Consider the following 14,819-nt stretch of genomic DNA (forward strand, 5'->3'; position numbering starts at 1 on the left):
AGAGATGAAAGAGAGAAAGCAGAGATGTACCATAATCCATCCATCTATTCATCCATCCATCCATTCATCCATCCATCCATCCATCCATCCATCTGATCATCCATCCATCCATCTGATCATCCATCCATCCATCTATCCATCCATCTGATCATCCATCCATCCATCTGATCATCCATCCATCCATCTATCCATCCATCCATCCATCTGATCATCCATCCATCCATCCATCCATCTGATCATCCATTCATCCATCTGATCATCCACCCATCCATTCATCCATCCATCCATCTATTCATCCATCCATTCATCCATCCATCCATCTATTCATCCATCCATTCATTCATCCATCCATCCATCCATCCATCCATCTGATCATCCATCCATCCATCTGATCATCCATCCATCCATCTGATCATCCATCCATCCATCTGATCATCCATCCATCCATCCATCCATCTGATCATCCATTCATCCATCTGATCATCCACCCATCCATTCATCCATCCATCCATCTATTCATCCATCCATTCATTCATCCATCCATCCATCTGATCATCCACCCATCCATCTGATCATCCATCCATCCATCTGATCATCCATCCACCCATCTGATCATCCATCCACCCATCCATTCATCCATCCATCCATTCATCCATCCATCCATCTGATCATCCACCCATCCATTCGTCCATCCATCCATTCATACATCCATCCATCCATCTGATCATCCATCCATCCATCTGATCATCCATCCATCTGATCATCCATCCATCCATCTGATCATCCATCCACCCATCTGATCATCCATCCATCCATCTGATCATCCATCCATCCATCTGATCATCCATCCACCCATCTGATCATCCATCCACCCATCCATTCATCCATCCATCCATTCATCCATCCATCCATTCATCCATCCATCCATCTGATCATCCATCCATCCATTCATCCATCCATCTGATCATCCACCCGTCCATTCATCCACCCATCCATCCATTCATCCATCTATTCATCCATCCATTCATTCATCCATCCATCCATCTGATCATCCACCCATCCATTCGTCCATCCATCCATTCATACATCCATCCATCCATTCATCCATCCATCCATCCATCCATCCATCCATCCATCCATCTGATCATCCATCCATACATACATACAATCATACATACATAAATAGCATAACATGTTTGCAGATTCTAGGAACATCTGCCTTAAATTCATCATGAAGTTTCATATTTGGACATTAAAACACCTCGGTAATAAAAACTTCTGGTTGACATGACCGTCTCTGCTGTCCAGAAGAGATTCTGATGAAACCATCCAACCCCGGACACTCACTTTTCTGCTCATCCAAAGTTCATGCTGAGCAACAATTGCAGCCAGAAGTATAGAAAAGAGAGGCTAGAACACGACGACGGGGCGGATGGAGTGAGTCGAACAAGCAGACTGGAGGGTTAAATTAAAGACTGACAGGGTGGAGGCAGAGAGAAATAACAGGGCCTCGAATGGGAGGAGTGGACGAGAGTCAAACCATAAACCTGCTGCTGAAATTAAAAGCGTCTCATCTGCTTAACAACCGTTTGATTTGGGCTGTTCTTCCTTTAAAAGCAGCGGCTGTCTTCGCATGAAGCCCGTTGGAGCGTGTCCAATCCCTGAAGCCCCAACCCGTTCCCAGGAGAAGCCATAACCGTTAATAAAACAGAATCTACAGCCACCATTCTCTCTCCAAGCGTGGCTCTTCCAGAGCTCTCAACGCTGAAATAAAAAATAAAAATGAAGACACTGAGGAGACTAAAATGGAAGAGGCATTCGGTCTACTTTATTTTGGATTCTCTAGCAGGCATTCAGTAGCAAACTGTATCAAAGCCTTCATTTGAGTCAGAGATGAGACTGAGAGATGAGGACTAATTAGATTTTAAATTTCCTGCAAAATGCAGCTCACGCATTGACGGCGTCACCAATCTGCCCCCTGGTGTTGGACTCACTTTGGTTGCTCCAGGGTCTCTAAAGGTCACTGAATTCTTCATTTTCACAGTCGGCTGCGTAAGTTATTGTTCACTTTTTTCTTTCCTGCAACATGCTTCCCATTAACGGTTTCAAAAGAGCAGATTGCACCGAATCTGGCCCGAGAGGTTGAGAAAGAAAACAGCAACAGGGTGGTTTTTTGATTTTTCTTTCTTCCTTTTTGCATCTTTATGTTGCTGTAATGAATCAAAGCTTCAGAGAGATGTAATTCAAGGCAGAAACAACAATTTCCAACAACAAATATGACATCTCCAGTACAGCATGCTCTGAATTGATGCATTTACATCACACACTCACGCTGCTGTCTGTGGAAGTGTGTGTCATGCGTTCGGCTCCACGCCACAATGTTGTTTTCTATTCTAAGCAGCAGAAAGGAGAGCCTTTCTGCATATCAATGACCCCGCTCATCTTTAAACATCATCTGGTGGGACGGCAGTGATGTGTGGAAATTCATTCATCTGCCTTCAGTTGTTCTGATATCATTTGTAATGGTCTGAATGTGTGCAGATTTTTTTTTTCTTTTTTTAGATTTCCTGTCGGGGTGTGCAAGCTGAGTGTGGGTATTTCAATTAAAGACCTTTAAATCTTGATGCTAAACTTTCAGAATGCATGCGTTAGTCTGGTCAGGGAGTCAAATCATGGGCATTTTGGTTTCTGCATCTCTGGGGACTAATGCTGAAAATAAATCTCCGCCTGCTGTGTTTCCTCAACCAAAAAGTCCAACCATTTTTTGTGTTTAGTGAAAAGTTTTATGGGGATATAAGCTTGTAATTTTCTAGATTTTCTGCTGAAGTTTGAAACTACTACTAGTATCTATCACTAAATTCAGACTAGTTTTAAAGGATTCAAACTTTAGATAACATCAGGACTTGTAATCAGACTGTTGAGTGTGAATCACAGAACAACTAGAAACTATTTAATAACAAAATGTACGGATTTGAGTTTCCTTTTTGTTGCTGCACTGATCCGTTTCTTTGCTAAATGGAAGATAACCCTCACTTTAAGACGGTGAGGCTCTTTAAGCCTCTGATGCCCACAGCTAAAAACCGCCTGTTTTCCCATGCATATCCCCACAGTGATCATTAAACTTTCATCTCTCACTTAAAGCTTTCTTATAGTCCACCCAACCTTTAAATGCAGTGCATGTCTGGAAAGTGTCTTCATTTAAAATGTACAAAATCCCCTCAGTGTCTGCCATTAAGTGAGGATAACTTAAAGAGACATTTCCAAATGACTAAAGTGTGTTATCACGGCTGCAGGCTGATGAAGTATAGCGTTAGCATACACACAACTTGATCTAGTAAGAGACCATGCATCCATGTAGCATGAAATTGTTGCTGTTGTGTCTTTAATGCCATATAATTAACTTTTGTTATGCTAAAGGTAACAAGAGTTCATGCTTTCGAGTCTTAAATCCTAAACCTTATCAGTTCAGGCATCTGATATATTCTGATGTGAAATTAGAAATTAGAAATAACTCATAAAATATGCTCATAAAAGCCTGTTAAAGCAGTGGAAAGTGTTGAAGATGCTTACAGACTTTGGTTCTTGTTCCTTCTTCCACTATTAAAGAAAGCCACATTCCCTGGGGAAAAAAATCAATTATTACTCTCTCTGCACTGAAGCCATCTATAAATTTGAGGAGTGCTAACCTTTAAGCACCTTTATATCTCTCACTGGGCCGAGCAGGTCGGCTCAGCCACATGAAACATTTTATTCCTCTTCTTTTCTTGTCGCTCCTCAAGCTTCACCTCAGTGCCACTTTCATCCAATTTGTTGCCAAACAGAGCGATTTCTAGGACTTGGAAGGATGAAGCAGCTCATGATGAACCAGACTGAAGCACTCAGTGTAATATTCAGCAATTTGTTTAGTTCCTGCTCTGCAGAAATCACAATTAGCTGATTCTGAGGCATCAAATTATTGTAGCACTGCTAATTAACACTTTTTAGAAGAATTTCCGAATTCCAGACTCAAATTTCCTGAGTTCAGTCAATGTTCAAAAACTGGATGGATGGATGGATGAATGAAGGCATTTACGGATGGATGGATGGATTTTAAATTGATGGATGGATGGATTTTAAATTGATGGATGGATGGATGATCAGATGGATGGATGGATCAGTAATAATGTGACTGGATGGTTAAATATATGGATGGATGGATTCACAGCTGTGAAGATCTAAAACCTAGCAGGCCTCCAGTCTTTGAGGACTGGAGATTTACACCCATGGTCTAGTCAAAGCCCATCATGGTAGAAATGCAGCAGAAATAAACACCTGCATTCATCATGAATGCCCACTAATCCTAATGTTTTGATAGTTTGCGGTAGATTTCCCAGTAAAGAGTGTAAACGTTCCTCAGAGTTTGAAATATTTCATGTTGAAAAAGAAGTCGGACCGACCCAACCTCACGACCCGGTTCCCTATCAACGTCTTCTTCTGTTTGCTCTTACATATTTGCATTTCTTATTATCTCATGGCTTCTTCCCTCCATGCTTCTTCATTTCCTCCCAATTCCTTGTCTTCATTTTACACACAAGCCTCTTTTGCATAACAATTTACAACACAATCACATCTCCACAGCTAACCATTCCTCCGACACTGCAAGCATTTACCACACACACACGCATGCCCACGCACACACACACACGACCACACACACACACGCACGCATGCACACACACACAGTGTCACACAGAGGAGAGAGAAGGATTACAGCCAGGTATTTCCTGTCGCTTTCAGCAGATGCAGGCCTCAGTAACTAGTAACAAGCGACGGCTGGAGCCAGCGAAACACATAACCAGATTATCCGGGACCAGAATAGCGGGCCGGGTTGTGGGTTACCACCTTCTGCAGCAGGGAAGCCGGCGTGTTGTTGGAGGACTTAATGGATTAGCCGAGGATACAGTCGCAAGGCAAAGAGAGTGCAAACAAGCAGGCAAGGCAGAAGACAGTGTTGTGTTTATTTTTGGCACAATGACAGAGGCAGACAGAGACTCTGGGTGTCGATTGTACACAAAAAATACACAGGAAGAGGCAGAGGGGCAACTATGACAGTTAGGATAAATATTATAGGTGACCTATTGTGCTTCCCTGAACAGCCTAGGATAGGTCTATTGGCGATACAAAACGTGGCCATAACATTTTTTGCACAAAATTCTTCTTAGATAATGAGATTTAGAGTTTCTTTCAGAGTGAGCTGTTTTAGAGCCTCTTGCCACTTTAAAACCAAATAATCTGCTGCTGGCCACGCCCCCAACTCAACGTTTACACTAACACATAATAATATCTGCAAACAGAGAGGCAATTATATAACCGTACACCTTTGAAAAGCAGAAGTGGAGCCTACAAAAATGCAGCAAGTAGTTTCTGGGTGATAAGTCAACAACAAAACATTTGTCTTTTCTAGCAGCCATTGTACACCACATACAGCGGTAAAACCAGCTGAACAAACATGCTGGAACTCCACTGGGGTTGCTAGGTAACGGCGTAGGCCCCGACCATTGTGACTCAACAATCGGGAGGTTCTTGAAACCACAAGAAAAACATGAAGTTATTTCCAAAATATGACTGGGTGGTATTTTTTTAATGCTTGGGTTGTTTTTAGAAGCAGTAGAAATCCAAATGAAAAAATAAAAACGTGCAAAATTAAAATTTTTTTATAACAGGTCCCCTTTAATGATGTTTCCAGCATCTCCACAGCTAACCACAGCTCCGTATGGATAAATACATGAGGTTTTTACTCAGTGATTCTGCACCCAGTGGACTAATGCCAATAAAAAATCATTTGAACTCGCTCCGTTCAGCCTTCTCTAAAACCCTGCAGGTGTTGCCCACATTCACAGCTGTGGTCGGTAAAATCCCGCACAGAAGAACAGCAGGCTCGGCAGAACCAAAGCTGTGGAAAACAAACGCTTATCGCAGGTGACAGAGGGTGCTATTATTTTAAATATGCAAATTCATCAGTAGCCCACATTCGCCAAGACAGATTGGGTCCCTGAATTATTAAGTTAGTGACATATTTTTTGGAGGTTAATAATTGATAATAGCTGGAGAACGTTCCTGTAATCATCATCACGCATAAACTGACATCGTCCAAATTTCTATTATCATCTCATCTTGGCTGAACAATCCCTCGTGATTCATCACCATAACGTGGCCATGTGTTCTCAAAATGTGTCCAACTTCTCAGCTTTTGCCATCAAAACCACAATAAACATGAACACATCCAACGAGGCGTGGGCCGGCAGCGCACCGTCATCAAATAAACCTGAGTGAAAACTCTGAATAGCTTTGTGTTTGCCATGACAGGAAATATTTAAAAACGCATAAATGTGCTGTTGTTGAAAGCAAGAAGACCCTCTTTCTCTCTACTCTGCTTGGCTTGACTCAGTTTGCAGGGATTTCAATTAAGCCGGTAAGATAATTAAGCCAATTTTTTTGACCCGATTTCCCCTTTCCAACAATTTTAAAGATTCTCTGATTATGATGATAATCTTAATAGATATTCTTGATATTCATGTGTAACTGGGTCTGAATTAATAGTTGTATATTTACACAAAATGTGTTCTTTAACGCATTTGTCTGTTTATACCTGATTATTCCTGTGTTCCCCTATTATAAGGGGTTTGGTCCTCCTGCTCTCCCTAACTTTCTTCTTCTTTGTTCAGGGTCCTCCAGGACTATTATAATTATTAGGTTATTCATTTCCTCTTCCCTTTTATTTATTTTGTTCAAATGTTCATTTTTCCTTTCTGTATTAATGATAGGTGTTGGAATATTTTCACTTGAGTTGTTATTACACTTTTATAACATTAGATGATCCTAAATGCTTGGTTTTGTTATGACCACAATGTGCAATGCATGCTAACACTATTATTTTGCATAGATTGGACTGGAGAACTGAAGCACATGCTAACATCTCCTGATTGTTGGGTTAAATAAACAGAGACCGCCTCCGAATCCAGACTTGGTGTCGTCGTGGTTTGTCACCGGTGGACACAGAAGTCCACCGGTCACACATGTGTGGTAAGGAACTGCTCTCGTCTAAAATCTGGAATATCCAACATGTTGGATTGTCTTGGTGAGATATCGCAGCATGTTTCTCCCACTAACGCAGCCTGTTGAATGTGACAGGTAGCCGATCAGGTAGCGGAAACACAGCTACCTCGTTATTTTCTGTGTTATGGGAACCCCAAACACAGAAAACAAAAACAGAAAGTCTGGTGAACGTTGGCGATGTCTTTATATCGCCTTTTCTCTGTTAAACTCCACAAACCTTCGCCAATACTTCTTTCTTGTCAGCCATGTTTGTTTACTCTGAACTCATGTTTTCCCGTCTGACATCTGAATGTTTGTGAGTTAAACATGTCGATGTGTGGTGTGCTGAACACCAAACACTGCAGGACCAAACCTGTTGAAGATCTGCTCTATTGTCATGTGTCGTCTGTCCAATTTTAAAATCTTGTCTGTGAACATTTACTGGTACTAACTTCTTTGTTTGTATGTACTCCAGCAAACCGAGTCAAGGTGAAAATGCAACACAACAAAACTTTCTGATTGGTCAGACGTTGACTGAGTCTGGTACAAGAATCAAACCCGCCATTTTAAGAAAACCACCAGCAGTAACCTGAAAACAATAGATGAATGAGAAGGTGGAGACATTTTTAGGCTTTGTGATACATAGAGACGGAGCTGTAGGCAGTAGTTTACCATTGAGGTGGTTCTCCATGGTAATCTAGAATGACTCAAATTGTAAAAAGTGGAGTAGAGATGAATCAAGTAGAGCAAACTAATGGAAAAGATGACCAGCAGGGCAGCAATAGGTGGAGGCAGGGCAGGAGAAAGCTGTGCCTGTAAGCTGTAACTCAATGCCTCGATACCGGTACCTGCCTCATGCCTACAGGACTTTGAAAATGTTTTCCTACCTCTTGAACATTTTGACATTTTATCACACCACAAACCTTCACAGATTTTACCGGGTGTTTTTTTTTTTTTTTTTTGGTGGTGGTGGACCAACACAAAGTAATATACGATATCAAAGTTCCAGCCTTTTGAAGGAATAACATCCAAAATGGTTGGCTTTTATTTGTGTCCACCCTCTTTTTCCTGATGCCCCTAAATGAAATCCACTGCCACTAATCGCATTCAGAGTTTTCCTGATTATCCTCAGAGGTTTGTTAGAGAATATTAGTGAGCAAACAGCTTCATGAAGACCGGAGAGACAGTTACAACAGAGTTAGGGTATAAAACAAGTTTCTAAGCTGTGAACATCTCAGAGCTCTGTTCAATCAACACTGGGCTTTTTGCTATGCAGACCTTTAAACCGACCAGTTTATGGCTATTAACCTAAACTGCACCCTGGATCAGGAGAGTATTGATCAAAGAAGCAGCCAAGATCAACTAAACACTCCAACAGTGCAGTAAAACATGTTGGTGGCACCATCATGCTGTGGGGATTTTCTTGAGCAGGAAATTATACTTTATGATGATTGAAAAACATTAGATTTACAAAGAAGTGTAATAAAAATTTCTGATTTCAAATTATTATGGTGATTATTTTTGTATTTTTGCCCACAGAGAACCACCTGGCAGCCCACATTGTGAAAAAACACTGGTCTAGTCAAAGTCCAGACCTAAATCTATTGTAGGACATGAAAATTGATGCTCACAAACACTTTCTTTCCAACATTACTGAGATTTTGCTGGTTCGTAAAGAAGAATGGACAGAAATCTCCAGACATGGTAGAGAAGTGAAGTTATATGACAATATATTGCGGCAGCATTGTGATAATAAAAATGTTGATAATTATTTCTTTTTTATGTAACTCTATGGCTGACTGCATGGTACTGTGTTAGCTTCCCAAACACAAATACTGCTCTTGAAAAACAATTCCCATTTGTAATGCACTTCTTTACCAGACAGAAAAAAATTTATCTGTGTCACTAAAGTGCACACAGTAGCTGCATTTAATCTTATTTTCCTATTTATTGATACACTTTTATTAACAAACAGTGAAGGAAACCAGTAAAAATAAAATCTAGGGATTTCCAATCATTAATTGGAATTTATTGTGATAATGATCAATCAAAATCTCAAGAAATTTATCATGATAAGTGAAAACCATACGATAAATATCCCCCACTAGTTGAACACAAGCAAACACTACTAAGATTTTTATGTATGAATAAAAAACAAAACAAAGAGAAACCTTGATGGTTTCACGTCATAATCCTACTTTGTGTTGGTCAGTCATGAAATCTCAATAAACCATGCTGACGTCACAAAATGTGAACATATCCCACGGGCTGTGAATAGCTTAGCCTCGCATTGTTTATAAAATCATTAAAGAATATTTTAAAATAATAATAATTTTTTTAAAAAACAACTAAGCAGCCTGAACTCATGGTTCCTCTTCGGTGCGCTGCCCGCTCCTGACCCCAGTCATCCCTCCGTGAAATGCTCGGTCCTCGTTCACTCGTGCCGTGCGGGATCAAAGGGAAAATCGTCTCACGCACGAAAAAAAAACAACAACAACGCGCGCCGGTTTTCGCGCTTAATTGAAGGCGTTTCCGCGGACCGGGCAGCGCTCTGCGCTCTGCGGCGCCGCATGCACACCTGAGGGCAGCGCTGCCCTCACTCCGGCGGCTCCCTCTTACATTGCGCTCTTCTTCCTTATTTACGCATCCGCACACCATCAATTGTGGCCAATATTCATTTAACAGCATGAAAAAAGAGAAACATGCGCTGCTGTTTTCTTTTTTTTTTTTTTTTTTTGCGCTTGCTCACCGGTTCCGTGCAGTAGAATGAGTCCAGGTCGGGTTCCGTTCATTGATTCACCGAGAGGTTCCTCTGTGTGTGTTCATCCTCTCCTTCATTCAGCAGCTGAATAAACGTCTCTCCTCCTCTGAAGCCGCGGCGCAGCTCAAACGCCCTCCTCTTCCTCTCTCTTCCTCTCTCTCTCTCTCTCTCTTCTTCATCTGTCTGTCTGCAGAACAACAAGGCGACTGATGGTGAAAAATAGAGAAGACGGAGCTGATGTGAGCAGGAATGAGGCTAATCAGGCTTTTCTCTGTGTGCAGCAGAGAAACAAAGTGAAACCGGAGAATCTCTGAGACTTTCAGCAGCGATGCAGAACTTATCGGTGTTTATTCGCTCATAATTAGCAAACAGCAGCTTCCTCAGCAGGTCACATTTACAGCCTCTGAATCCTTCTGCTAATATTTATTGACTCCTGAAACCCACTTAAAATTACAACAACAACAAAAAAAAATTGTAATGCACAAATAAAAAAAATAAAAACATTTTAAAGAATATATTATTGTGGAATATATTTTTAGTAATTTCATTTCAAGTAATCTAAAGTCACAAATATTATATAATTTCATATTTTAATGTAATGTTATGTCAATATATTATATGGTATTTAACATACTTATTTAACATATTATATGTATATAATATAAATGTAAATCAGATTATTGTATTATGTAACACTGAAAAAATATTTTTAAAATATTGGGTTTGAAAATATTCTATTTCCCGTGAAAATGTTATTTGTACTTTAAATATTAATGGTTAAAATCTTGTCTTTTTGGGAAGTTTATGTGTAACAATTTAAACTTTTTTGTAAGACATAAATAAAACTTTATTTGACCTTTATATGACCTATTATTTTGCTTCCTTGGACAGGTTAGGATTGGCCTATAGGCTATGCAAAATACATTTATTAAATTTTTTTCCACAAAGTCATTCTTAGACAATGAGATTTCAGTGTGCTCAGGTCTACTTTGAGTTTCTGTCACAATGAGCTGCTTTAGGGCCTCTTGTCACTTTAAATCCAAATAATCTGCTGCTGGCCACACCCCCCAACTCAACGCTTACAGTCACACGTGAAAATGGCTGCAAACACATGTGCAGTTATTCAACCATAAATTTTTGAAAAGTATTAGTGGAGCCGCCTGCACAACCAATAAAAATTTCTCACGTGGTTTCAGTCAACAACAAAATACTTGTCTTTTCCAGCAGCCATTGTACAGCGCATACAGCCGTCAAACCAGCTGACCAAATGTGCTGGAGCTCAAGCTTGGGTTGCTAGGTAACGAGTCGTGCCAGTTGATCGTGACTTAACAATTTCCAGACACCAAAAAACTTTTAAGTCATTGTTAAAAACAGCTGGATTGTGATTTTTTTAAGAGCTTGGGCTCATTTTTTTATTTTTTAAACCAATTGAGACACAAATGGAGGCACAAAAATGTGAAAATGTGAATTTCTTTTCAAGTTTGAAGGCAACAAACTTGCCTTCAAACTTGAAGGCAAGTTTAAGGCAAAAATGGCGCCGGCTCAGCTGGCCGCCTGCAGACAGCTCCTGTCGTGTGCTGTAACTGCGAAATAATTTCCCTGCTGGGATGAATAAAGTAAAAATTATTATTATTATTAACAAGATGTCAGAAAAATTAGCAATTTTAGGCTGGAACAGTCACAAAAAAAAAACATTGTGACATCCTGGAGGGTCCGAGTTGTGTGATGTGGATTTATAACTCCTCATAGGTCTGAGTTCTGCTTATGATGTTCACCAAGACCCTCTGTAGGACAGGCAAGTATCAGAAGGTAAATGAAAGAATGGATAGAAGCATCTTCATTATGATTCACCGGCACTCTCTGAGACATATTTTTGTGGTACAAAGATATAAAACCCTTAGCATGTAAATCAAACGGATGTCGTTTTAATCGATAAGCTCTGTTCTTCTTCAGGAGAGCAGAAGTCGGAGAATCTCCAGCCAGATGAAATGGACGAGGAGGAGAGCGGACGAGCCGGAGCTGAGGGTTATAAGTGCTGGTAGGATGTAGAAAATGGGGTGAGAGGTGAAGGCGAAGACGGCTGGAATCTGTGTGAGTGATGAGCGTTTGGACGGGCGCAGTTTTACATTATTTTTCGCTACAGTTCATCAGAGCTCTGCCTCAGCATGAAGAGTGGCCTTTTACACTGTAGGCTAATTCACACAGCGAGGGAACATCACAGAGCCCACACTCTCAAACACACGCCCACACACACACACACACAGTTCCTGACTCTTTATATGCTGAAAGAACACACATCCACGTTGAGTGCTTTTCTGAACGTATGGATTTTATCCACAGACTAGATGTGAGGCAGTTCATTTAATGACCTTCACTAATGAGGAGCATTGGGAATATTTTCTCAGATTAATTTAAAAAATCAGAAACAAAGGCTATGTTTACACAGCAGGCAACTCGGCCCAAATCCGATTCTTTTTGGACCCATATCCAACTTTTTCTACGGCAGATTGACCCAATTCTTTTCACCGCTCCCAAAAAGTCTGATTTGTGCCGAGTCCTTATGGGGTACTAAACCGTTTACGTATCATATGGTTTTAAAAGTCAGAAAGGTCATATCGAATCATACCCAACTTTTATGTAACTGACGCAAAGCCTGTGTGGTAATGCTGCGCGAGAAGAAGGCAGAAGCGGCGAACCTGGAGGTAAACAGTGGCTGAAAATGATGATTATCAAATTACAAAAGAAATCTTTTCCACTGAAGCGCATCACAATAACGCCTCTCCTGGTCCAAATAAACATACAAACATTCAGTAGCAGGAACGACAACGCAAGCAAAAAAAAAATCTAATTTCTTTTGATGTAATCTATGTGCAGAACCAAAGTGCATTTAGGGTATGCAGTTTATCATTTATGCTTATATCTTTGGTGCTTCGTTGAAAATCACAAAATGGAGGATTTTTTACGGTGTTGCACAACCCACACTGCAGTCTTTGGATGAACATCCAGACTAATCCTGTTTAAACTGGTTTTTCTGTTCGTGCAGTTTTATTGTTGCATTACTGCCCCCTTATGGCTAGGAGAGGTATCGGTGTGCTAATTCACTTAGCTAAATTTTGTTGTGTTCACACAAAACAAAATTATTTCTTTAGATTCGCATGTGACAAAATCGTGCTATCTTTACTAGAATTAATTAATTAAACACAACAAACACATTTTATGTGTTTTTAACTTGAAGTGAAATATTAACACAAGGTGAACAACTGCTTTCTTGGATCTCCTTTCTTCACTTCTGTACATGCTAAGCTAGTCTTACCACGTATTAGTGATTGTAAATTGGGACCAAAAGGGTTCAGCTGTGTCAGGACAGGGTACGTTTCTTTTTTAACATTTAAGAATCAACTGACCATCTTGTGCCTTTGATTCATCAGAAACGTTTCGTCAGAGACGGAAAGGAAAAAAATTAATAAAATATGACAAAAATCCACACGCTGCCATTTTTCTTCTCAACAAGACTGATCAGATGAAACCTAACAGATGCGATCCCAATTAATCTTCTCCCATTACCTCACAGCGAGCGTCTGCAAACAGCATAACGACGTCTGGGGAGGAAGCTCATTTTTATACTTTGGTGGCAATGAGACAATAAGCGACGCCTTCTGCCTCACTATGGCTGAAAATGATGAGTCTGAAACAGTGTGGAGGGATATTTGAAGTGGAGTTAACAGCTCCAGCCTGGAGGATAATTACTGCTTTCCATTAAATATTAATCATGTGTTTTTATAGCGCATCTTCAGACTGTAAAACACTGGTTACAGTTCAGCATAGGCAGAAATTGTGAGAGATTGAGAACATTTATGAGAATAATTGCTTTAGTTAAAGCTCTTTTGCGTTTGTGCTTTAATGACTTTGGTTAAATCTGGTGCCATGGAGGTCAAAGTGTGGATTCCTCGTAGCTTTTTAAGCTCTAGAAAGTACTGGTGAACAAAAACACGTAAAACAAAAAAGGAAACGAGGAGGGATACGAATAGCAATGCAGAAAACCAACACTAATCTAGTCGTGAATGACTCACCACTGGATGGTCTGTTTAATGATACATTTGGCTCTGATAGAAAGAAACAAAAAACATTATCAACAACTTCCTAAAGTACATCAGTGGGAGCTTTTTTAGTCTTAGGATTGTTTGTGAATTTGGACCCAAACTTGTGGAAAGTTCTCCTTTAGACATCTTGGTGGATTTCTCTTGATTTTCCCGTGATGTCACACAAGGAAGCTGAGTGTTTGGGATGCTGCCTTAACCCTCCTCCTTTATAAATGTCACTACTTAAGAAGAAAATATGGAAAATACATTTTAAATAAGTCAAATTTATGTTCAGGATGAGTTTTTTCATGTTGGTGGACAATAAAAAAACTTTAAATGTATTTTTAAAATGAAAAGCGAGTGAATTATTCTTATATTATAATTATACATCACTGCACTAAATATTGATTGAAACAGAGTTGATTATTGGATACAAACATGTTTTTGGAAAATTTGGGATCCTAACACTACTGGATTATTAGTCAATTTGACATGGGAATGTTATTGCTGCACCACAGAAATGAACACAACAGAAATGTTAAAATACACCCACAGACGTCCAAATAACCCAAATGCCGTCAAATCAGTACGGCAGGCAGTTTTAGCATTAAATTGGTTTTGTCACATTCTCTCAATAAGAATAATGTGTGCAACATTTTATTAATAAACTCATTTTAAAAAATTTGGATGAGAAATATTAACGGAAATTAACTGATGATGTCACAAAAATGTAATCAATTTAGTCAGATTATTGGATTTCTTTAAATCAAATTAGAGAATGTCTAATGTAACATTGAGAATTTTTTTTGGATTCAGGGGTTTTTTTTTATCAGGGGTGATTTAATGCTCCACTTTCATCAGTGGAGCATTAAATCTTCCGTCATGATTCTCGACTTGATAAAACT

General features: G+C 39.8%; 1 protein-coding gene across 3 annotated transcripts in view; it reads right to left on the bottom strand.

Moving 5' to 3' along the window:
• Window positions 1–10,032, bottom strand: part of slc8a4b (solute carrier family 8 member 4b) — a 114,719-nt gene extending 104,687 nt beyond the window's left edge. For 2 of the 3 annotated variants that reach the window (XR_003598159.1, XM_028038465.1), the window contains exon 1: window positions 9,824–10,032. The gene's annotated coding sequence lies outside the window, so the exon portion shown is untranslated. The remainder of the gene's footprint in view (window positions 1–9,823) is intronic. The other variant, XM_028038466.1, reaches the window with a different exon arrangement.
• Between the last annotated feature and the right edge of the window lie 4,787 nt (window positions 10,033–14,819).

Source organism: Xiphophorus couchianus, chromosome 14 (assembly GCF_001444195.1).
Source record: "Xiphophorus couchianus chromosome 14, X_couchianus-1.0, whole genome shotgun sequence".
NCBI lineage: Eukaryota > Metazoa > Chordata > Actinopteri > Cyprinodontiformes > Poeciliidae > Xiphophorus > Xiphophorus couchianus.